Below are 24,452 nucleotides of genomic sequence, written 5' to 3' on the forward strand. Positions count from 1 at the left end.
AACTGTTTATCCATGAGAGTTTGCACATAGATCTCAAGAGCCTTAGGCCGAGTGAAAAAAAAAAAAAAAAAAAAGTCAGACTCAAAACGCTACATAATGGCCAGGTGCAGTGGCTCACGCCTATAATCCCAGCACTTTGGGAGGCAGAGGTAGGCCCATCCCTTGAGCCCAGGAATTCAAGGCCAGCCTGGACAACAAGGTAAAACCCCATTTCTACAGAAAATATAAAAATTAGCTGGGTGTGGTGGTGCATGCCTATAGTTCCAGCTACTCAGGAGGCAGAGGTGGGAGGATCACCCAAGCCCAGGAGGTCAAGACTGGTGAGCCAAGCTGTGATCATGCCACTGCAGGCCAGCCTGAGTGATAGAGTGAGACCTTATCTCAAAAAAAAAAAAAAAAAGCTAAAGACTATATGATTCTATTTACATGACATTCTGGAAAAAACAAAACTACAGGGACAGAAATCAGATTGGATGTTACCAAAGGCTGGAATAGAGACATTGATACAAAATGTGTGAAATGCAGAATTTTTGACCCTATGACCCTACTGTTGTTATGCCCATGAATGCATTATGTTATATGGCAAAATAGACTTTGCACATGTAATTCAAGTTACTAATTAGTTGACCTTAAAATAGTGATATTATCCTGGATTATTCAGGTGGGCCCAGTGAAATCACATGACCTTTTAAAAGCAGAAGAAGTCAGAGAAGTTTGAAGTATAAGAAGGATTCAACTCACTGCTGACTTGAAGGTGGAGAAGGTCAACTGTCCAGAAAATGGGGACCTCAGTCCTAGAGCTGCAGGGAACAGAATCCGGCCAACAGCCTGAACGAGCTTCTAAGCAGATTTTACTCAGAGCCTCTAGAAAGGAGCTCAGCCTATGCAACACTTTGATGTTTTGTGAGATCCTTAGCAGAGAGCCCCGCCATACTGTCCTAAATTCTGCCATACGGGAGTGTGCTACAGTAAAATGGGTGCTGCTATCAACCACTAAGTTTGTGGTAAGTTATTATTCCAGTAATAGAAAACTAACACAAAAGGGCATGAAGGAATTTTTTTGATTACAGTAGAAATACTCTGTATCTTTATTGTGGTGTTGGTTATACAACTGAATAAGTTTGTTAAAATTCATTGACCTGTACATTTTAAAAGACTAAAGTTTACTTTATGCAAATCATACCTCAATAACCCTACAAAAGGTAAAACTCATCAAATTATACTTTAAATGGGTAAATCTTATTGTTTATAAACTATACTACAAATAAAACGGGTTTAAAAAGAAACAACAGGCCAGTACAATGGCTCATGCTTGTAACCTCAGCAATTTGGGAGGCCTGGGTGGGAGAATAACATTTTTTTCTTTTTTCTTTTTTTTTTTTTTTTTTTTGAGATGGAGTCTCACTCTATCACCCAGGATGGAGTCATGTGATGCAATCTTGGCTCACTGCAACCTCTGCCTCCTGGGTTCAAGCAATTCTCGAGCCTTAGCCTCCTGAGTAGCTGGGATTACAGGCGTACACCACCACACTGACTAATTTTTATATTTTTAGTAGAGATGGGATTTCACCATCTTGGCCAGGCTAGTCTCGAACTCCTGACCTCAGGTGACTCACCTGCCAAGGCTTCCCAAAGTGCTGGGATTGCAGGTGTGAGCCACCAAGCCTGGCCTGTCGGAGGATTACTTAAAGCCAGGAATTGACAAGACTGAGCAACAAAGTGAGATTCCCATATCTACTAAAAAAGAAGTAAAAATTAGCTGGGCATCGCGGTGCCTGTCGTTCCAGCTACTTAGGAGGCTGAGGCAGGAGGATCACTTGAGCCCAGGAGTTCGAGGCTGCAGTGAGCCATGATTCTGTCACTGAACTCCAGCCTGGGCACCAGACTGAGACCCTGTACATACATACATACATACATACATACAAATATACATACATACATACATAAAAATTAAAAGAAACAACAAAATTCTAGTTCAAGAGTGATCTATTAGAGTTTTCCCTTGCTCCCATTTCCCCCAGTAGAGATAATCAACCATGTCTTTTTTCCTACTACGACTGTACTTTATTATTTACTTCTATTTTTCTCCCAAGACTATATTGTTATTTTGAATTATATGTGTATTGCTAGTAGACTCCCTGAGCAGAGGGACCATGTCTTCATCTCTGGATCATGAGTGCCTAAAATACAGTAGGTGCTGTATCATTTTTATTTGATTTGCATGATTGCACATGAATATATCTAAAACTTTCTAAATGTTTCTTTCAAATTTTTTCTGCCTGGATCTCTTCCTAGTGGTAATAAATTGTATATATTTATTACTGCATAAAGCATTGCTATTTTTAAATTCAAAACCACTTTCTTAAACGTCAAGGGAATCACACCCAATTTTTGATATTCTTGAATACAGTGAAATTGCTCATGTGTACATCACCTCTTACACTTCATTTGTAGATTTTTACAGCATATCCTTTTTAGATCATTTTTTCTAAAAAGATATCCAACTTAAAATTCTATTTCAACAATACAGATGGTCCCTGACTTATGATTGTTTGACATAGGATTTTTCAATTGTACGACGGTGTGAAAGAGATACACAGGCCATAGAAACTGTACTTTGAGTACCCATACAACCATTTTATCTTTCATTTTCAGTACAATGTTCAATAAATTACATGAGATATTAAACCGTTTATGATAAAATAGGGTTTGTGTTACATCAGCCCAACTATATGCTGATGTAGGTGTTCTGGGCACATTTAAGGTTGGCTAGGCCAAGCTAGGATATTCAGTAAGTTAGGTGTGTCAAATGAATTTTCAACTCACAGTATTTTTAACTTGTGACAGGTTTATCAGGATGTAATCCCCTCAAAAGTCGAGGAGCATCTGTATATATGTCCATTTATATCATAAATATTTACACTTTTATTTGTCAATTATACCTTAATAAAGCTGGGGAAAAATATATATGTCCATCATAGGTAGGACTGCCCAGTAAAATACATTATACCCCATTAAATTTGAATTTCAGAAAAACAACAAACAATTTTTAGTGTAAGTGTGTTCTGTGCAATACTTAACTGAGCATCCTTTGTTGGGAGAGTGGCTGACTCTGGCAATCCTAGTCATATGGTACACATGACCAAGTTTAAGGTTAAATCAGGAAGAGATTGAAGCATCCTCCTTTAGACTGTGGTTAAGAGTGGTGAAAATAAGTTTTGATTAAACAGTAAAATGACACCAAGTAGAAACGGGTGTTATTTATTAAGCAAGATATTGTTTTGTGTAGCAGACACCTCATGAAAACACTCTAGCTCAGCTAGATGCTTTTTGTTAGAGACCTGGAAAAGTAGGATTGTTGCCTTGTATTACAAGGGCATTTGAAAGTTGTGTTCTATAAATTATATAACTTGTCTGGGCCCACATTCTACCTCAACCTCTGCCTACTCCAGGCTTCCGCCTCTTCAGGATGGGCGAGATGCCTCTAGTACTTAGATAGCAAATTCTTGTCACACCTAGTGCCATTCTCCCAACCAAGGCAAATCATCACAGCTTATGGTACACTTTATCTACTGAGCCTGAAAACAGCCTCAGAGTCTTTCTTAGCACTGTGTGTTTTTTTGAAACAGCTATTATTAATTCATTAGAATTTGCACCAAAAAATAAATCTGTTTAGCATCACTAGTCTCACAGCTGCCATGTTATTCACTGTGCAAGGGCACCTGAATTAGAGAATAAAATGGGGCTGATACCCAACTCAAGCTCTGTACATCATGGTGTGGGGCTGCATTCCAAGAGTCTTTTTCTAAATCACATAAGGCACAGACTAGTAGCAGCTCTGTCTGTTCTAGGGGAATAATCAGGGGGTTACTTGGTGAAATTAATAAGGGAGAGAATATTTCAAAGGAAGAGAGATGAGTTGAAGCATCTATAGTTGAAGAATGGCTTGAACCTTGGCTTCTGAGCATGCTCAACAGTACATGCCCTTCAGTTGGAGAAATTTGAATATAACATTAAGCCGGCAGGGCATGGTGGCTCAAGTCTATAATCCCAGCGCTTTGGGAGGCCAAAGCAGGTGGATTGCTTGAGCCCAGGAGTTCTACATCAGCCTGGGCAACATAATGAAAACCCATCTCCACAAAAATAAAAATAAAAAATTACCCGGGTGTGGTGGTGCACGCCTGTCATCCCAGCTACCCCGGAGCCTGAGGTGGGAAGATCTCCTGAGCCCGGGAAGTTGAAGCTGCAGTGAGTCATGATTGTGCCACTGCACTGCAGCCTGGGCAACAGAGTGAGACCTAATCTCCAAATATACATATATGTACATGTGTATGTATATGTGTGCGTGTGTGTGTGTATAAAACATTAGCCCAAAAGCAATTTCCTATTTAATGATTCATTTTTGTTGTTTGTTTAGCTGTGTTCTGTATTTAAAAAAATACATACATGACATCCTGATTTTCCACAATAGAGAAATTAAATGATAAATGATTCATAGATCTACAGTTCCCCAGGTGATTCTGATGTACACAACTTAGTTGAGGCCCAGGTAGCCTAAAGAGTATGACAATTGGCCTGGAGGGAGAATCAAACCAAAACCATTATGAACATAAATAAGACAGTTAACCTGCCCCTTACCTGTAGGTAAGGGCATCCTGACATTCACCATTCTGTAATGAGAAGCTCCCGGTAAATGAGGATGTGTGGGACTGAAGAAATTGTCGGAAATTCAAGAAATTTAATTAGAGAAAATAGAATAGCCAAACTACAGCCCAAGGCTGAGGCCACTGGAGATAAAACTGTTTAGGACATATGCTCTGGCAAGATACCAGTAACAAAATCTGGCAGCCACATGGCTCTCTGATGAGGCTTACCTTTAGCCAGTTTCAATATGAAGAGTTGTCCTTTATATATAGCTTATATCCCGCCTTGCTTTCTTTCCCCTTCAGCGTTTCAGTTGCTTGTCTCAGGATCTTCTCCAAATGTATTATTCCTGTCTTGTACATAGACCAGAACTATAAAAAAGAGCCCGGATGCAGACACCTCAAGGATTTACAAAAGAAAAAAAATAGGATGACTGCTTACTGGTTTTTCCTCCAATTTGTCTTAATGATGTTCAACATTTTCCTGATTATTTTGACCGAAACAATACTTGGGCAGCTGTCCTCAGGGAATAGTCTATAAAGGACTCTTGGCACCCCTTCCAGGGATGACAAGTCAGAACTTGTCATTTTAACATATGCTTGAAGAAATCAAGAAGTAAGGAGATTTTAGGGGGAGAAATATAGATGTGATTTGAAAAGCCAATTTCCAATAGAGATAAGTTGTTGGGATGGACTTCTATGGTAGAAAAAAAAAAAGAGTAGAGGCCAGGCGCAATGGCTCACACTTGTAATCCCAGCACTTTGGGAGGCTGATGCAGGGGGATTTCTTGAGCCCAGGAGTTCAAGACAAGCCTGGACAACATAGTAAAACCCCCTCTAAAACTAGCTGGGTATGGTGGCACTTGCCTGTAGTCCTACATATTTAGTAGGCTGAGGCAGGAGGATCGCTTGAGACAAAGAATTTGATGCTATGGTGAGCTATAATTGTGCCATTGCACTCCAGCCTGGGCAACAGAAAGAGATCCTGTTTCTAAAAAAAAAAAAACAAAGCAGTGGTATAACTGCCTGGGGAGTAATTCTGTCTAGCTAGAATGTAATGTGAATAAAGTCATGATGGATGCGGGGATTATAAATGTGGGTTGGGACCAATATACTCATGTACTTTCTCTTCAAATATAATTTGTTAAAATGATAATTTAGGCCAATCTCAAGGCCAATTTTAAGAAGATTCTGCCATTAACAGTTAAGATATCTCTAAAATGGGATAATAGAATCTATTCTATTTTCCTTACCAGAATACTGTGATTACCAGGTGGCATAAGGGTTATGGAAGACCTTGGGTAATTGACAAGTTGTCAATTACAATTACAGAGTGGTCATATTGCCTACAAAATTCCCCATCAGCTCCTCCTACTCATCTCTAAGCTCTTATATTATATGTCCTACAATGCTATGTTGACTGTAATCAAAATACTTCTTGGTTTAAAAACTTTCAAAGTTGGGGTTTTCTTTAAGTTTAAAGTTCTTTTCTCTAAGGCTCCCACTTTTGTATCTACTTTCTACTTATCCCAAACTCTAGTATAGCATGATTTTCTGTTATGGAAATCAAGCAGGTTTTCTCCATTACGTTCTGTCCTTCTGTGTTTTCATAATCCTAATGTTTACTCTCCATTTAACCAGATTACTCAATGGATCATGAGACTATCTGGAGTCTGTAGCTTCCAGAAGCCTCTCGGGAGTATTTGTCTTGCATTTATTCTGAAGAATGGTCTGCCAGAAATAAAAAGTTGACAGACAGCAGATTTTTAAGAGTATTGGAAGGCATAAAAGTATAATGGCTAAGAGAGGAGTTGGATTGCCTCAATCTATAATCCTGGCTTTATCTGTTTCCTCTTTATAATATAGGATCGTTTCAACTGTTGAGTTAGATAGCATATGGAAACTGCTTAGCACCAGGCATGATGTATACGGAGTGCTTAATTAGTGTTACCTATTATCATCATTGTCATCACTATATAAATAATAAAGTTGACTGTTTTGATTTGTAAGTATTCTATATGAATATGTATGCAAAAGCATTTCAATCTAATAAGCAACCACAAGGCTAATCTCCATTACTTATGTGTAGTCAAAGTACATAGATTCATGGCTTATGCCTCAGATAATTGAAAACCCACCACTTTCATTTAGGTGGCTGTTTGGAGAAAATACGTCACAATTGCATAATGCTTTATGATTTAAAAGAACCTTTTAAGCATATTTGCACTTAAGCCTCATAATAAATGATTAGAAAGATGACTGGACTTTTCCAATACTACACAATAATTGTGCAATAAAACTGATATTTAGAACCTAAGTCTTGATCCTTATATCATGAAAGACTTCTTTATTATTTGTTAAGATCCCCTGGACCATCTTGACATCACAAAACAAGTATATGTTAGAAAAGTTTTTATTTTAAGAAAAATATCCAAAAGTTTGCAGCCAGACGCGGTGACTCACATCTATAATCCCAGCACTTGTGGGGACGTTGAGATGGGAGGATTGATTGAGCCTAGGAGTTCAAGACCGGCCTGGGCAACACAGTGGGACCCCATGACTATGAAACAAACAAACAAACAAACAAAAATGTTTTAATTAAATAAAATGCAAATAAATAAAAGTTTGTATGGCAAATTTATAAAGAAATTTATAAGACTTAAGGTGACCAATGGAATAGGTATAATAGAATGCCCATTCCCCTCAAAGCCCAAAGAAAATGTAAGACTTTCTTTGTGACTGCCCAGGTTGTAAATTTCATCATGTTTCAGGTTCTCAGACCTCAGTGGTCAGAGATACTCAAGGAGAATTTTATTTAAGACTATTAAGTGTAAAAAGCAGCTACAGATGGACTACTTCTATAATTTTACTTCATCCTTGGTGAAAGATATTTTCATTCCATGCTGGGAACTGTTCTTTTTCCATCACTCAGATTACTTTATGAGCTATTTGCTTTGCCAGTAACTACTTTTCTTCCTCTTTTAATGGAATGAAATGGGCAAGGTTAAGGCTCATTATCAAATTGGAATGCAGAAGCAACATTTACCATACTTCAAATTTGCCACTGTAGAAACTGTAAAAAATATATGTATATTCTTTGTATAACATTATGTATGTTAGTAATATCAAAAAATAATAAAATAAAATCCCCAGAATTTTCTGCTTTCTCAAATAAATTCATTAAGTGTAAAGAAAGAACTCATTTTTAAGATCTTCTGATTTACACATTCAAAGCATTGAGAGGGTAGATTCCAGATTGATAACCATAAGGGTCTTTAAAGTGGTATTTTTAGGCAGGGCACGGTGGCTCATGCCTGTAATTCCAGCATGTTGGGAGGCCAAGGCGGGTGGATCTCCTAAGCTCAGGAGTTTGAGACCAGCCTGGGCAACGTGGAGAAACCCCGTTTCTACCAAAAATACAAAATGGGCAACATGGAGAAACTCCATTTCTACCAAAAATACAAAAAAAAAAAAAAAAAAAGCCTGCCATGGTCGCGTGCCTGTGGTCCCAGTTACTCAAGAGGCTGAGGTGGGACGATCGCTTGAGCAACAGGGAATATATATATATATATTATATTCTTTTTACAGTTTCTGCATTGGCAAATTTGAAACACACAAACACACACACACACATACACACACATACACACATAAGTTTGTTACCCACTGAAAAACTCTGAAGAGACCTTGATGCATTCAAAGCTATGAAATTTAGTGAAATATTTAAACTCACTAAAAACAAGCAATTGAAGTAAGATATTTCATGTTTCTTAAAATTTTAACTGTCCAAAAGATTTTGAATTCTCAGAATGTAGGGTTAGTCTCTCTATCTGTATATGAATATCAAATTAGTTACCAGTCATTACATAATAAATAAAATTTTTTTAATTTCAATCCTCCTTCTTCTGTAACAAACTAAATATCAACAAATTTTAGGCTGGGCACGGTGGCTCACGTCTGTAATTCCAGCACTTTGGGAGGCTGAGGCAGGCGAATCGCCTGAGGTCAAGAGTTCAAGTCCAGCCTGGCCAACACGGTAAAACCCCATCTCTACTGAAAATATAAAAATTATCCAGGCGTAGTGGTGGGTGCCTGTTGTCCCAGCTACTCAGGAGGCTGAGGTACAAGAATCACTTGAACTCGGCCGGGAGCGGTGGCTCAAGCCTGTAATCCCAGCACTTTGGGAGGCCGAGGCGGGCGGATCACAAGGTCAGGAGATCGAGACCACAGTGAAACCCCGTCTCTACTAAAAATACAAAAAATTAGCCGGGCGCGGTGGCGGGCGCCTGTAGTCCTAGCTACTCAGGAGGCTGAGGCAGGAGAATGGCGTGAACCCAGGAGGCGGAGCTTGCAGTGAGCCGAGATCGCGCCACTGCACTCCAGCCTGGGCAACAGCGTGAGACTCCGTCTCAAAAAAAAAAAAAAAAAAAGAATCACTTGAACTCAGGAGATGGAGGTTGTAGTGAGCCAAGGTCATGCACTGCACCCCAGTCTGCGTGAGAGAGGAAGACTCTGTCTCAGAAAAAAGAAAAGAAAAGAAAACAAAACAAAACAAATTTTATTTCTGGATATGAGTAGGTGAATAGATCACACTAACTGATAGAGAGAATGGGGAAAAAAGGAATGATAATTGTGTAGCACAGTACCTATTCTAAGGTTCACATTCTATATGGAACAGGGCATACGACATCACTTTTTGTTATTTTCAAAAAATATAAAGATACTCAAAGTTCAAGATTAATGATTTTATGCTATAACACCTCAACACACTAAAGAAACAATTATAGGGAAATACATATAACATTATTGGTAAGACACACACACACTGACAACTTGGCTATCTGCTTGTTTGAGTATAAATGTGTGGTGTATGTGCCTTCAAAACAGGGCCTAGACTTTTAGCATAAGAATAAAACTGCAGATACTTTTTTAAAATGCTACTTTATTTGTTTATTTATTGAGATGGAATTTCACTCTGTCACCCAGGCTGGAGTGCAATGGTGCAATCTCAACTCATTGTAACCTCTGCCTCCCCGGCTCAAGCAATCCTCCCACTTCAGCCTCTTGAGTAGCTGGGACCAGAAGTATGCAACCATGCCAGGCTATTTTTTTTTTTTTTTTGTATTTTTGGCAGAAATGAGGTTTCTCCATGTTGCCCAGGCTGATCTCAAATTCCTGAGCTTAGGAGAGCCACCCACGTTGGTCTCCCAACATGCTGGGATTACAGGCATGAGCCACCATGCCCTGCCTAAAAATGCCACTTTAAAGACCCTTATGGTTATCAGTCTGGAATCTACCCTTTCAATGCTTCGAATGTGTAAATCAGAAGATCTTAAAAATGAGTTCTTTCTTTACACTTAATGAATTTATTTGGGAAAGCAGAAAATTTGGGGATTTTATTTTATTATTTTTTGATATTATTAACATACACTTTAGATAGATCTACAATGCCAATTTATAACTAAGGCAATTATCTGAGTAAGTCAGACCAAAATATCCACTCTTATCTCCTTTTATGAAGCATTTTGCTCTGTTCTTCAATGCTCAAGTTCCAGCACTGAAGTGGTGTCTCAAGTGATAATAAAGTTGATGTTAAACTCTCTATATGTCTTAAATAATAAGTCTTAGAAGTGGAACAGGAGTGATCCTCTATTAACCACCTACTTTCCTAAATGAGGAAACTCAAGACCAGAGAGGTGAAATGGCTTGCCCCATATCGTGAAACTAAATGTTGGCACAGCTGGAGTACAACTAGGTCTCCAGCTTTATGCTCTAGTGTACTTCTAACTTCAAGAAACAGACTGAGACCGGACGTGATGGCTCATGCCTGTAATCCCAGCACTTTGGGAGGCCGATGTAAGAGAATCACTTGAGCCCAGGAGTTTGAGTTCAGCCTGGGCAACGTGGCAACACCCTGTCTTTACCAAAAAAGAAAAGAAAGAAAAAATAAGAGACCACCACAAGTTTTAATTGGTTGTGCCCAAAAGTATAAAATAAGTTTATCAGGCAGTACATCTCCGTGCATACCAACCATACGGGAGCTCATTCTCAGCAAGGCTGCAAAAAAAAAAAAAAAAAAAAAAAAAGTATATAAAGGTTTCTGTTTAATGGAACTTTCTTGCTTTTAAAATGATAACAGAAGTAGCTGGGCGTGGTGGCTCATGCCTAGAATCCCAGCACTTTCAGAGGCCGAGGTGGGCGGATCACTTGAAGTCAGGAGTTCGAGACCAGCCTGGACAACATGGTGAAACTCCGTCTCTACTAAAAATACAAAATTAGCTGGGTGTGATGGTGTACACCTATAGTCCCAGTTATTCAGGAGGCTGAGGCAAGAGAATCGCTTGAACCTGGGAGGCAGAGGTTGCAATGAGCCGAGATAGCACCACTGCACTCCAGCCTGAGTGACAGACTTATTATATCTGGTAGTTTTTTTGTAGATTCTTCTCTGTAGAAGATCATGTTATGTGTGATTAAGGAGAGCTTTAACTGCTTTCCTTCCAATTTGGATGCCTTTTATTTCTTGCCTTATTACACTGAGTAGAACTTCTAGTACAATGTTGAATAGAATTGGGGAAAGCAAACCTCATCTTATTCTGATCTTAAGAGCAGCCTTTCACTTTTTTTCCCTTTATTGATACATAATATTTGACATATTTATGGGGAAATTGTCAGTGCTTCTTACATGCATAAAATGTGTAATGATCAAGTCAGGGTATGTGAGGTATCCATCACTTTGAGTATTTATCATTTCTGTGCCTTGGTAACATTTCATATCCTCTTTTCTATCGAAAAGCATTCACTTTTTTAAACCATTAATGTGATATAGACTACAAAGTTTTCATGGACAACTTTGGCCAAATTGAGAAAGTTTCTTTCAATTTCTAGTATCCTGAGATACCAGACATGACATCTTTTTAAACTTTTGCAGGTTTTTGAAGGTTAAACAAAAGATAAAATAATCATCATAAACAGAAGGACATCAATGTTTTTCCATTAAAAAGATTCCTGAGAGGGCAGATGTTATATATGAAAGTGCCTAAATAGAGTTCTTTTTATGAGACAGGGTCTTGCTCTGTTGCCCAAGGTGAAAGGCAATGGTACAATCACTGCTCACTGCAACCTCGACCTCCTGGGCTCAACTGATCCTCTCACCTTAGCCTCCCACCTTGCTTCCCAAGTAGCTGGGACCACAGGCATGCGTCATCATGCCTTTTATTTTATTTCATTTTTGTAGAGACAAAGTCTTACTATGTTGCCTAGGCTGGTCTTGAACTCCTGGCCTCAAGCAACCCTCCTGCTTTAGCCTCCCAAAGTCCTGGAACTATAGACGTGAGCCACCGCACCCGGCCTAAATAGAGTTTTTATGCATTTCTAGAGACAGCTCAGGGACTTATTGTTACATGTTCTTCTGCAAATGACTTCAAAAGAAGAGGGTGTAAAAATCATATTTTTAATAAAGAGGTTGAAGAAAGTATAAGAAATGTTTCAAAAACAATAATTTTTAAAATATAATAATGATTTTAAAAGTTATTTCATCATCACATATATCTGCCACAATGGAATTATAACTTTAATAGGAAGCTGTCTCGAGTTTTGTAAAAAGGTTTTCTTATGACACAATAAAGCAAATACTAAAAATCAGTAATATTTCCTACAAGTTTTGGTTGCACACCTGGGTGTGCTGGAATGTGCCTGTAGTCTCAGCTATGCTGGAGGCTGAGGTGGGAGGATCACTTGAGCCCTGGAATTTGAGGCTGCAGTAAGCTATGCTCATGCCACTGCACTCCAGCCTGGGCAACAGAGCAAGACCATGTCTGGAAAAAAAAATGTGAAGAAGATGTATCTATTTTTTTGTTGAGATGAGGTCTCACTCTGTTGCCCAGGCCAGTCTTGAATTCCTGGCCTCAAGCGATCCTCCCATCTCAGCCTCCCAAAATGCTGGGATTACAGGCATAAGTCATGGTGCCCGGCCTGAATTATGAACCTTTCATGCATTTGTGAACCCTCTGATGGACGTGTGAATTGAATGTTCATTGAAATGATCAGAACAGGTAAAGCACCTGATTTATATATTTTGGGAAGTGAGAGTCTTTAATTATAGGAAAAGTCTACATGAGGTCTACATATTTATTTTTCAAATTGATGTGACTCAGTGCCATAGACTCCCTCCCTCCTCCACCCATTTATACTGAGCCTTCTTATTCAGAACAGCAGAAAGTTGAGGCACTTAAAGTTGAAGCACTTATCTGAATGATTAAACCCAGATCAACAAGTGAAGAGCAATTGTAACAGCACAAAAAGAAGACCAAAAAGGGGCTTTTTGGTCTTTTTTTTTTTTTTTGCAGACGGGTGCAGGACTTTAAAATAATTCATTTATGAACTGAATGGTCTTCTTCACAGAAGATCTTTCCATTCATTCAAAGAAATATCATATGCTGAGGAGACATGCAGGAAGGGGAAAAGATGAAAACCCAGGGAATAAAAAGCAAACCTGCCTCCTAAAAATTAACGAGTCAACTGGAATATTGCATAATCAAACAATGTTGTCTAAGGTTAAGGTTGCTAGATATGGCATGAGGCATACTTACACTAAAAAAAAAATTATTTATTGTTTATCTCAAATTCAGATTTAACTGGGCATACTGTCATTTTATTTGCTAAATCTGGCAACTCTAATAAGGTGTTATACCCTCACATCTGTGGCATTTAAAATTCAGAGTTGGGTTTTATAATTTAACATCCTTTAAAAAGCAAAGCATTTTTACACTGCTGTGTGTAGGGGGAAAAAACATTCTTTCTTCCCCGACTGTACAAAAAAAAAATTTGAAACCTAACTGTTCCATGATTTTTGTAAAGGTTTTGCAAAATTCATTTACAGAAATTAGATTCTAAGTTCCTATGTGATGTCAACATCAGTGTAAGACAAAGTTCTAGGATTGTAAGTTTTCCAGTTATCTGTGGATGCACTACCTTCTCAATCAGAGCATTGTATTTATGTATTAATGCCAGAGTTTATGTTTCAGTGAGCTTGGGGGAAGGGGAAAAATTCAGGAACACCGCTTTGCTATTAGTCCTGGCACAGTGAGCACAATGTAGGCTCTGTATCTGCTTAGTACTTGCTGAGCAACAGAGGGTTAACATCTTTTTCAATGTTGCCACTCAAATTGCTGCTTACCATCTAAAGTACAGGGCACAGAGTGGAGAGAAAGGCCACAAGGGTCATTATGCTTTGGTTGGAAAAGACGTATTATTATTTTCATTCTATTCAATGCCAACAACCCGTTTATTAAAGGACGAAATTGGAAATTCTCCACTTTACTCTTGAGGACTGTTTTATTTCTACAACCTGAGGAAAAGAAAGAAGGCTTTACAAATGGATCACTGCAGTTGTCAGGGCCTTTTGATGCCCACAGGCGGCCCTCATCCAATTACACTATGCTCATTGTTGAAACAATCGAATTTCATTTCATCCTTATATTGTGTTTAAATTTTTTTTGGATGTTGTCTAGCTGCTGCTGTAGAATTCAAATATTTTAACATCTGGTAGCTGAGGCTTGCTTCATGAAACCAACATATTATTTGGTCAGTCACTGAAGGAAATTAATTACATAAGGTTTCAGCTTGGAGAAATCTCTCTCTTCTGTAAAGATATATTCTATTTCATTTGTGCCACCATGTGTCACTTATTCCTTTTTGCTTTGTATTATAGTTGTGTACATGGTTCATCTCCCCTATTCAACCATGTAGTCTGCTCATCTTAATCTGCTCATGCAGAATTTTATATCATACACCATAGTTTCTTTCAGTTTAGTTTTTTGTTTGTTTGTTTGTTGTTAATACAGACAGTCTCCCTCTGTTGCTCACTCTTGTCTCAAACTCCTGGGCTCAAGCGATCCTGCCGCCTCGACCTTCCAAAGTGCTAGGATTACAGGCATGAGACACCATGCCCAGTCACATCACATCATAGTTTTTGTTTTTGCTTTATTTTGGTTTGGTCTTTTTTTGTGGGGGAAGTATCATAGGTTCTTGATAAATATTTGTTGAATTTGGCCGGGTGCAGTGGCTGATGCCTGTAATACCAGCATTTGGGGAGGCCAAGTTGGGAATTTGAGACCAGCCTGGGCAACACAGTGAGAATGTGTCTCCACACAAAAAAAAAAAAAAAAAAAAAAAAGAAAAGAAAAAAAATTAGCTGGGCGTGGTAGCCTGCGCCAGTAGTCCCAGCTACTTGGGTGGCTGAGGTGAGAGGATGGTTTGAGCTCAGGAGTTCGAGGCTTCAGTGAGCCATGATTGGTGTCACTGCACTCCAGCCTGAACGACAGAGCGTGACCCTATCTCAAAAATGGATAGATAGATAAATAGACAGGTGGATAGATAGATAGATAGATAGATAGATAGATAGATAGATAGATATTGTTGAATGGATGAATATGTGAACTGATTTTTTGTTTTTATATATTTTTTTGTACAATGATCAGAGGCATACCCAGATGTATGGGGCTTCCAAGCAAATAACTCAAAAAAGAATTTCTTCCCTTTCATTAACTTGAAATAAAAGGCTTTAGACTTCTGTTATCCAGGACTACTTGGACGCAGAGAGAAAGAGGAGAAAGGTTTTGGCATTTTCCCCACAGACAAAATCTAAACTTCTTGGGCCCCTGTCGGTAGATACAGAGGTTTAATTATATTAAATAAAATTAAATAATAGTGGTAAGAAGTGAGTGTTAACTCTAAGTTCAGTGTATTCCAGAGTCTTAAAGCAGGTCTTTTTTTTTTTTTTTTTTTTTTTTTTTTTGAGACAGAGTCTTGCTCTGTTGCCCAGGCTGGAGTGCAGTGGCGCGGTCTCAGCTCACTGCAAGCTCCACCTCCCAGGTTCACACCATTCTCCTGCCTCAGCCTCCCTAGTAGCTGGGACCACAGGCGCCCACCACCACGCCCAGCTAATTTTTTCTATTTTTAGTAGAGACGGGGTTTCACCGTGTTAGCCAGGATGGTCTCGATCTCCTGACTTCGTGATCCGCCTGCCTCGGCCTCCCAAAGTGCAGGGATTACAGGCTTGAGCCATCGTGCCTGGCCTAAAAGCAGGTCTTTTATTCATTATTAGTTGGATTTTAGGTCAGTGTAGTTTTGCATATCTGTAGGATGACTTGAATGTAGCCAGAGAGAGGATGACAAACACTGGAGGGCTAGAAATGTTACTCTGGAATGGGGAACAGAGATGTGAAAAAAACCTTGGATACAACCATGGGAAGAACAGTGCATAGTAAGAATAACGAGGAAGGGGCCACGTGAAAAAAGTTGGAGGCTAATTTAGAGATTCCGCTGAGAAGAAGACCAAGAGAATATATTTAGTATTCAAGAGGCTAAGGACATAATTTTGAATCTAGAGAGAGGTGGTCCTAGATTCCAGATCAAAGGCAATGCTCTTCCTTAAAAATACAGGTGGGAGGGAAGGAGAAAACATGAAATACAAAGAGAATGAAGAGATAGATGGTGAGGTCAAGCAAAAAATGCTAAAACTAGTGAGGAAGAATTGAGGATCCCACAGAATAAGGCTAAAGTAATGAGTTTAGGCACTCTACTGGAAAATCGGATTAAGACTTTTGAAATTTGATTAATCAACTTTAAAAGGATACTGGTCCTTACTATGTACCAGTCATTGTACCAGCTTCTTTTTCTATTATATCTTATTTAATCTTCAAATAACTAAATAAAAATGTTTATCTCCATTTTCCAGATTTCAAAAAATGTGGCTCATATACATTATATTCAAGATCACACAGATAGTGGGAAATTGAAAAAGAATTCCAACTCAGGAATAATTTAAGGGGTTCCTGACAGACTTGAATCCCACATCTTTTCCAGTACACTTAATGAATGGAGCTTGACTCAGAAGGGTTCAAATAACTATGCATCTCTATATTTACTGCTATATAATTTATTTGTTACCCTCTGAGATTTGATAACACTGGAATATAGTAATTTTGTAATAAATAAAGGCAACTGAAATCCTAAAGAGGATGGAGGTCAGAAGGGAAATTACATTGCTCGGAAAGCGTATTTCCCCTTTCCTGAAGGTGTGACAACAGAAAAATACATGCCTGGACTCTCTCCACCACCTCTCAACCCCCATATCTCTCAATTCCCTAATTCTAGGAACTAGTTTTATGTAGTCACCTCTTACAGGTGTGCCCTCACCTCGTGTGCCAACTCAATCCAGATTCTAAATGGGGGAGGGGAAAGGCAAAGCAACTTGGTGGCTATTCACATCACTCAGTTCATATCACATCACATCACTCAGACTGAGACCTTTTGTTCCACTTTTGATGTAGATCCTGTCAATAACTTGTGCTCCTTCTGACTTTAATAGCTCTTCAATTGATTTCCTGCTTTCTCCCTCCCTTTGCCATCCCGCTACTTCAAATCATTTCAGGGACCGTATTACTTGACCTTAAACTCTACACTTGTCAACACTGACTCACTGGTTCCTGGAGCCACATCTTCCAGATGCTGACCACTACTAGCACTTCATCCAATTCTATTATTAATAATAATAAAACTGATGAAGCACTGTTAAATTTGTTCTTTTACCTGGACCTTACAATCGTGTATATTTGGGTGCATGTATATCTTTTTAAAAATTGTTGTTGGGACCTTACACGTCATGAACTTAGCTAACTCATTAAGTCTAATCAGATATGTAAAAGAAAGTTAATGATCACAGTCTAAAAACAGAATCTGAACTCTAGAAAGTCTTAATTTGCAATATAGAGCATTGAGGTCCACAGAAATGGCTTTTTACAGAGGATTCCTTTCCCAAATTAAGAAAAACACTATATGATTCCTTGGCACAGAATTAGACCTTACAAAAAGAAACTTCTGGTACATGTATTTTCTTTTTCCTTTTCTTTTTTCGAATCAGCGTCTCACTCTGTTGCCCAGGTTGGAGTGCAGTGACCATCACTCAACCTCCAGGGCTCAAGTGATCCTCCCACCTCAGCCTCCTGAGTAGCTGGGACCACAGGTCCCAGGTGCACCACCATGCCTGGCTAATTTTTTAAATTTTTGGTAGAGATGGGTTCTCCCTATGTTGCCCAGACTGGTCTCCAACTCCCAGGCTCAAGACTGGTCTCCAACTCCCAGGCTCAAGTGATCCACCCACCTCAGCCTCCCAAAGTGCTGCGATTACAGGTGAAAGACATCACAATTACAGGTGAGAGCCACCACAATTACAAATGAGTTCCTTATCCTCATTTGAAGGATAAGGAACTTGAAGAATTGTGAGTCGTTCTCAGACATGAGGTTAGCAGAGCTCCTTTTTCAGATTTTAATACTTAAAATCCAGTACCCTTAGACTTAAACCCTGTTGTATTCTGACTATTTCTTTTCCTATTAACTGATACACTGTTTTTTGTTTTGTTTTGTTTTTTGGGGTTTCTTCTCTAAGACAGGGTCTCACTCTGTCGCCCATGCTGGAGTGTAGTGGTGAGATCAGAGCTCAAAGCCTCAACTTCCCAGGGTCAAGCAATCTTCCTGCCTCGGCCTCTCAAAGTGCTGGGATTACAGGTGTGAGCCAATGCACCTGGCCCAGATCTGTCTTTGAACTCAAGTCCTCACATGCTTGTGTTTTGTCCTTTGCCTCCATGGGTGCTTCTCTTTCACCTAGAAATTCTCAAATATTAGAGGGCACCAAAATTACCTGGGACGCTTGTTAAAATGTGGATTCAGGGACCTCAACCCCAAGAGATCTGATTTAGGATGTCCGGAGGAGGGACTCAAGAATCTCCATTTTAACAAGTATCCATGTGATTCTGATGCAGGGAGTCCAAAGACCACCCTTTGAGAAATGCTATTTTAACTAGTTTGAAACAAAGCTCCAGTCAAATAATTCTGAAAGTGAAAATGCTGGGGTATTATTCAATTTGAGTGTTGTGTTGCCTTGAGTTATAGGGCTCTTACACAATGTGAAATGAATAATGTGGAATGTTGTTCACTGCAATAAAATGTCAACATTTCAAGTCTTTTTTCAAAAGACTTCTTAAGAGTTGCTCTTTCCACACACGGTCCTGTTTAAAAGGAATTACAGCTGCTCTTACTTTTATAACTAGCACGTCCAAATCTGCCTATAAAATATTTAAAATGAACAAAGTACAATTACAGCTATATTTACAGTTGTGTAGAACAAATCCATTGCCTTCAAAATTATAAGTCTGGCTAAGTAAAACTAACCAAAAACTCTACTGAAAAACAATGGAATTTTTAAGCACATAAGCAATGGAACAAATCACATGTGGAAAAATCAATAGATTTAGACTACACAAAAATGGAAAAAGTTGAAGCTCAAAAGCCATTACTAAACAAGAAAACCTAAAACACAAGCCACAAACTGGGAAAATATTTGCAACAAACATTAAGAAGGGTTGATAGATTTGAAATATAAAAAAGCTCACAAAAGTCAAAAGGGAACATGGATAAAGAACAAGAACAGAGATAAATACATATGGGACAAGTTTAAGAACTTAATGGTATACATATTTTTTAACATTCAGCATTTTAAAACACCAGTGATATATACCATTTTTGTCAGTCAAATTAAGAACTTCTAAGGGAGAGAAATTCCAGTGAAATGGATAGGCACTCACAAACACTGCTAGTATAATAGATGGGCAAATTGGTGTAAAGTTTTAGTTTTTTGTTTTTTGTTTTTTTAAACAAGGTCTCACTCTGTCGCCCAGGCTGGAGTGCAGTGGCACAATCACAGCTCACTGCAGACTCAACCTCTAAGGCTCAAAGGATTCTCCCACCTCAGCCTCCTGAGTGGCTGGGACTACAAAGGGCCACCATGTCCAGCTTATTTATTTATTTATTTATTTATTGTAGAGTTGGGGGACTCACTTTTTTGCCCAGCCTGGTCTCAAACTCCTGGGCTCAAGTGAATCTTCCCTGCCTCAGCCTCCCAGTGCAAAGATTACAGGTATGAGCCAGTAAGCCAAGCCTCAAACTTTCTTTAAAACAGTTTAAAAATTCTTACTATGAAAGTTTTTTGAAAAAAAATCACATACTTAGTTACTTCCTTTCTAAGTCTCTAGTCTAATCGGAGATTTAGAAAAAGGATTAAGAACAGAATTATTATTATTATTATTAGAGACTTTGAGACTTAAGTCTCACTCTGTCACCCAGACTGGAGTGCAATGGCGCAATCTCGGCTCACTGCAACCTCTGCCTCCCAGCAATTCTGCTGCCTCAGCCTCCCGAGTAGCTGAGATTACAGGCACCTACCACCAGGCTCAGCTAGTTTTTTGTACTTGTAGTAGAGACGGAGTTTCACCATGTCTCATCATGTTGGCCAGGCTGGTCTTGAACTCCTGACCTCAGGTGATCCGCCCACCTCGGCCTCCCAAACTGCTGGGATTACAGGCATGAGCCACCATGCCCGGCCAAGAATTATTTTTAAGATGGAAAAATTGGAATCAATCTAAAGATGAAAAAAGAATGTTTAAAGAAATAATCCATGGTATATGCACATGACAATGTTACATAGCAATTTAAAATGGTTTTTTCAAGCACTTAATGGTGCTTAAAATGTTTCAGATACAAGGATGCTTTGAAAAGCAAGATATGGCATTTATACATAATATGATCCCAATTTTCTTTTAAAATATTTTTATATGCATATAAAAAAGCTGTAAATAAATAAATCAAAATGCTAACAGCTGTTATCTATGGGTGTTAAGGTTTTTATTCTTCTTTTTAGTGATTATCTGTGCTATCAATTCTCTACAATGACCATATGTTACTCTAATAATCAGAAAATGCAATAAAAGGTATTTCAAAAGCCCCTCTGAAAACATAACATAAAAAAGGAAAAGTTGTCAACTTAATTAATTTATAGTTTGCAAGTGACAGAGAACACTCACCACTTATTTCTGTAGCAGGCACTGGAATCCATTTATGGAATGCCAGTGACCTTATATTCTCAAGACAACTGCTTATCTGTCTCTCTAATTGGAAGAGAGGGATATGGAGAAAAGACAACAGTCTCTAGGAACAGATGTCTGAAGGGAGATAAACCAAGTATCAGGGTAAAGTAAAAAGAAAATTTTACTAACAATCCTTAGTCTAACTATATTCTAATTTAGAACTATTAGCCCAAAACATTTCTCCTTGTACAAACTGGTATACCAGTTGATCAACATAACTAACACCACTAATATTTTTAAAAATATATAGGAAGGGCTGTCCTGCATGAATTTAAATTTGCAATCATATGAGCAATGTAATTTCTTCCTTAAAGGTTAGATGATTGGATAGGGGTTAATTTTGATAATGAAAAGACTGAAAAAGAATATGACATATGCTGGATTACTTCACCCACCCTACCAAAGACCAACTTTGTATAAGAAAATGCTAAAGAATCTTAGTCAGGCCTCCATATTAATTTTGTATTGGTAATGCTTGATAGAGAGATCACGGGACATAGATAATTCTAGTACACTATGTTCTAGCTGAATACCCAACTAGAACCCAAATGTCTTCATATTAAAATCAGCATGGCAAATGGCCCCTTCTTGGTTGCTAGGCAAACAAAAACAAACTGGGGATCACTTCAGGGAACCTGGGAGGAAGGCAGAGCCAAGGTTTTCTCCCAGGTCCATAGGAGGTCATGACTTGAGCATTCTCAAACTGAAAGAGGGAAATTACATTTGGTGAATTTCATTCTTCATATTAAAAGGATAGGTTCAAAATTGAGAGATTTCATAGGTTGATGCACTATATCTAACTAATCAAATCTCTGCCCAGGGCTAGATATGCCAGCTGACAACTGGGTAGCCACTGTATACAACGTACATTGTAGCTGGGTTAAGGCACTGAATGAAAGAACTAGCAAGGAGTTAGCTAAGAACACTTTAGCAAAGATGAGTCTATTTTATTTAAACCTATCCTTTGGAAGTTAGCAAAAGAAAGGAGAGACTAACAGCACACATGGAAAGGCAGATATTGTAAGGATCTTGTGAAGTGTGAGGAGGAGGGTTACTTAAATAACAGAAGAGAATGGGTGAAAGAGCCCTGAAGACAGATTTTTGCCTATTATCAATTCCGTAGACATTTATTGAGCCAGGCATTGTGTCGGTCCTGGAGATACATGGAAAAGGGCCTTTCCTTAAAGATTTCATGGTCTAACAGGGCACAGTGACTCATACCCATAATCCCAGCACTTTGGGAGGCAGGTGTGTAAGGATCACTTGAGCCTAGGAGTTGGAGACCAGCCTGGTCAATATGGTGAGACCCTGTCTCTACAAAAAAAATAAAATAAAAAAATTAGTCGGTGTGTGGTGCACACCTGTAGTCCCAGCTACTCAGGAGGCTAAGGTGGGAGGATCGCTTGAGCTTAGGAGGTCAAGGCTGCAGTGAGCTGTGATTGAGCCAGCGCACTCCAGCCTGGGTGACAGAGCGATACCTTGCCTAAAAACAAAAGAAAAATGGATAAAGATTTCATGGTCTAGTGGGGAAGATAGATATGTGAATTACAAAGTATAGTCAAGTCCTACATACTGGTAAAAACTCTGGCAGACAATTCAGTCTCTTCATCTTTCTTCAAACATTTATTTGCTCTATTGTATACCTGGGACTTAGAAACTACAGATACAAAGACCAGTATGATAGGGTCACTGCCCTTAAGGAGGTTATTGTAGTCTAGTTGGGGAAATAGACATATCAACAATGGCAATGGCAACAAAATGCTATGAACACTAGGTATAAGATGTTATGAGACTGAGCTCAGTGGCTCAAGCCACCACTTTGTGAGGACAAGGAGAGAGGATGGCTTCAGCCCAGGAGGTCAAGACTGTAGCGAGCTGTGATCATGCCATGGCACTCCAGCCTGGCCTACACTGTCTCTTAAAAAAAAAAAAAAAAAAAAAAAAAAAGTCACGAGACTCTTAGCTATCCATAGTTACGCTTGGCCTCACCTGTGCAACTTTCTTAATGGGGAGAGAGAGAGATCTCTTTGGGAACTCAGATTGGCCTTATGGTGGCCTCTCTTTCTTTGAGGGGCACAACAGGTCCTGGATGATGGGGGGGGAAAAGATGTTATGAGAATGCAGACCTAGACGCATTAGCTTTGCCTGGAAGGGTTAGATAAATCATCTCCAAGGATATGCCATTTGATGTGGGACTTGAAGAATAGTTAGGTATCTGCTAGATTAAAAAGGAATGTGAGAGCAGGCCTCAGAGAGGAACAGAGGGTAAATGATGAGTTACTGTTTACCAATACTATGTGTCAGGCACTGTATTAGGTGGTTTATATGTTATATTTCATCCTTCATTCAATAACAATTTATTGAGCATGTGCTATATCCCTAGCACTATGTTGAGGTGCCAATTGTCTGAATTTTCCCATGAGGATACCAAGGCACACAGAGATGAAGTGACTTTTCCAAAGCCACACAGATAGTAAGAGATAGAGACATTTAAACCAAATTCTAACTCTCTCCTAAACACATATGTTTTCAATTCCACTCTCCCAAGCTGGATTATATGGGTATACAGGCAAATTTGGGAAATAATGAAATCTCTGGTGTGGCTAGAATATATAAGGGAATGTGGGAGTTGAGGGAGGGGGTGAAGAGCAGCTGCAGAAAATCTGTGGAATGTTTCACTAATTTGCATGTTAATGTTTCAATATCTGGTCATTTGCATTTGATTTCAGAAAAAGAAATAATTTCTTTTTTCCTGCCTTTCTGAGAAGATCCTGGAATAGGTACAATAACAACTTAAGCTTTTAAAAACTTATGACCCAATAATGTGGACGGGGTAAAACAAAACAAAACAAAAAGGAATTAAAATTGATTATCAATGCAATCATTTTTTACTTGTAATTACTTTAAAACATCATAAGTCATGAATATTTATCATCTTGCTTTCCAGACAATATACTAGGACCCAACCAATGATTAGAGAACAGCTGTCTGAAGCAAATATGCAGAAGAGTACCAAATAAAAAAGACAGCTTTCATGTTGGATCATAACTATATTGTGTTTGGAGAGTTCCATGTTTTCTTATTCCAGAAAACATTGCCAAAATCTGCATATACCTTGAAAACTCATTACCTATGAAATTAAATCTTGTTAAATGATCTATAAATGTGTTGAGTAGTGTTACAAAATAAAAGGAAGTGTTTTGCAATTAAGATTGAATTGTTGAGCAGTACAAACCAACAGTCATTTCGTGATATTTCTTTTCTTTTTTTAAGTAGGAGTCTCAGGCCGGGCATGGTAGCTCATGCCTGTAATCCTAACACTTTGGAAAGCTGAGGTGGGTGGATCACTGGAGGCCAGGAGTTTAAGACCAGCCTGGCCAACATGGTGAAACCCTGTCTCTACTAAAAATACAAAAAATTAGCCAGGTGTGGTGGCGCAAGCCTGTAATCCTGGCTACTGGGGAGGCTGAGGCACGAGAATCATTTGAAGCTGGGAGGCAGAGGTGGCAGTGAGTCGAGATCGCATCACTGCTCTCCAGCCTGAGCTTCAGAGCGAGACTCTGTCTCACAAAAAAAAAAAAGGAAGGAAGGAAGGACAAAAGGAAGGAAGGAAGGAAGGGAGGGAGGGAAGGAGGGATGAAGGAAGAGAGAGAAGAGAGAAAGAAAAGAAAGAAAGAAAGAAAGAAAGAAAGAAAGAAAAAGAGAAAGAAAGAAAGAAAGAAGAAAGAAAGAGAAAGGGAGAGAGAAGGAAGGAAGGAAGGAAGGAAGGAAGGAAGGAAGGAAGGAAGGAAGGAAGGAAGGAAAGAAGGAAGGAAAGAAGGGAAGGAGG

At 38.9% G+C, this 24,452-nt stretch overlaps 1 long non-coding RNA gene and 1 other non-coding gene across 2 annotated transcripts in view; one reads left to right on the forward strand and one right to left on the reverse strand.

Annotated features, from left to right (window-relative positions):
- Positions 1 to 7,038: 7,038 nt before the first annotated feature.
- The window catches only part of LOC135969213 (uncharacterized), a 32,673-nt gene continuing 15,259 nt past the window's right edge, over positions 7,039 to 24,452 (reverse strand). Inside the window, exon 3 of the long non-coding RNA XR_010584349.2 lies at positions 7,039 to 7,203. This is a non-coding gene — a long non-coding RNA (uncharacterized lncRNA). The remainder of the gene's footprint in view (positions 7,204 to 24,452) is intronic.
- LOC123571483 (small nucleolar RNA SNORA64/SNORA10 family) lies at positions 22,577 to 22,707 on the forward strand. Its single transcript, XR_006695639.1, has one exon. It is a non-coding gene; the product is annotated as a small nucleolar RNA SNORA64/SNORA10 family (small nucleolar RNA).

The sequence above is a fragment of the Macaca fascicularis genome, chromosome X, assembly GCF_037993035.2.
Source record: "Macaca fascicularis isolate 582-1 chromosome X, T2T-MFA8v1.1".
NCBI classification, from domain to species: Eukaryota; Metazoa; Chordata; class Mammalia; order Primates; family Cercopithecidae; genus Macaca; species Macaca fascicularis.